The following is a 1,701-nucleotide window of genomic DNA, read 5'->3' as shown; positions in this document are numbered from 1 at the left end:
ATATTACTTAAGATAGATATATTTTTCTTAGGTTTTCATGTCCATAAAACCGGCCATCAGTACAATAGGGCAATGTCCTCATGGATGATAGTGACCAAGATGGTCTTAAGTTTCCCCTCAATTTGACATAATTTTACATAGACTTCTTCCTGACTCCAGGCTCTTGACCTTCCTTTTCCTAGAGCACTTATATTAGAAAACTTGTAATTGTAAATTCTTTCTCTGCCCTCTTGAGATGGAAATCTACAACTCAGGACTCTTTTTCTCAAGGACCTTGTGTCATTCCTCTAAAATGAAATTATAAAAAATATATGGTTCCCTAGATTTTAGTCTCTATGGGAGGTAGGAGCCTAACTTCTATAAGTACCAACTGGCAGACACAGATGGCTTAATCTTATTGACCACCTCACCCCAATGTCCTTCAGTACTTTTCCACTAGCTCACCCCAGCACTTAAAAACTCTCCTAACTTTGGTCCAGGGACATTGAATGCAACCTCTTATCCATATTGCATTAGTCTTGAATAAAATCTTCCTTGCCTGTTTAACCCCTTCCAGTGTGGTTTTTCTTTGTCAGGGGTCTCTGGGCTTAATCACCCAGTTATGTCTGACTCTGCAACCCCATGGACTATAGCCTACCAGGCTCTTCTGTCCATGGGGATTCTCCAGGCAAGAATACTGGAGTGGATTGCCATGCCCTGCTCCAGGGGATCTTCCCAACCCAGGGATAGAGCCCAGGTCTTCTGCATAGCAGGCAGATTCTTTACCATTTGAGCCACCAGGGTAGCCCACTGTGAAAGATAGCCAATACACAAAATACGGAAGTAAATTTTAAATAAAAGTGATTTTCAGCTACTAATTACTCTGTAAACTTTGTTCTTATGGTGGCTGTTCTGTATTTTGAGTATACTTTTCTTTTTCTATGAATTTTAACATCTAAAACCACAGAAAAAATATTTTTTAAGCAACAAGGCATATTTCTTTTGAGAACATTAACCACCATCTGGGGCTTCCCTGGTGGCTCAGAGGTTAAAGCGTCTGCCTCCAATGTAGGAGACCCGGGTTCGATCCCTGGGTTGGGAAGCTCTCCTGGAGAAGGAAATGGTAACCCACTCCAGTATTCTTGCCTGGAGAATCCCATGGACAGAGAAGCCTGGTAGGCTACAGTCCATGGGGTCGCAAAGAGTCGGACATGACTGAACGACTTCACCAACACACACAGCACCATCTATATCAATCTCTCATTATTACAACTCATTCCTAAGGAGATTCTCAGGATACAGTCAAAACTTTAATTAAAAACATATTCAAATTAAAATGTTACTTATAATAGCTAAATTATGATACATCTCACAAGAAAATACTGATGATATGTTGTTAAAAAATAAGACAGCAATCAAGTGGCATAGTCAGTACTGGAATGTAAAGAGGGGCTGTCTTTACTTGACTTATTATAGATGATTTTTGCCTTCTTTACATTTTCCTGTATTTTAAATTTAAAAAGATTACTGTATCAAAAATAAATATTACTCTAAAAGGTCACCATAAAACAATTTTATTGACTTGAACTTCTAAAAGAAAACAACCAAGAACTTTGCTTTCCAGGATTATAGATTGAGAAAAAGTGAACAATACATTGTAATTACAAGGTTATAAGCAATCTCTGTTTTAGAATTAATGCTATTCTCGTTTGACATTTGAAA

At 38.1% G+C, this 1,701-nt stretch overlaps 1 non-coding gene across 1 annotated transcript; it reads left to right on the top strand.

Annotated features, from left to right (window-relative positions):
• Positions 1–1,009: 1,009 nt before the first annotated feature.
• TRNAW-CCA lies at positions 1,010–1,081 on the top strand. Its single transcript has one exon. It is a non-coding gene; the product is annotated as a tRNA-Trp (tRNA).
• Positions 1,082–1,701: the final 620 nt, after the last annotated feature.

This window comes from Oryx dammah, unplaced genomic scaffold (assembly GCF_014754425.2).
Source record: "Oryx dammah isolate SB20612 unplaced genomic scaffold, SCBI_Odam_1.1 HiC_scaffold_4, whole genome shotgun sequence".
NCBI classification, from domain to species: Eukaryota; Metazoa; Chordata; class Mammalia; order Artiodactyla; family Bovidae; genus Oryx; species Oryx dammah.
The sequence above is the reverse complement of the archived record's forward strand: the minus strand, read 5'-3'. Positions and strand labels throughout refer to the sequence as shown.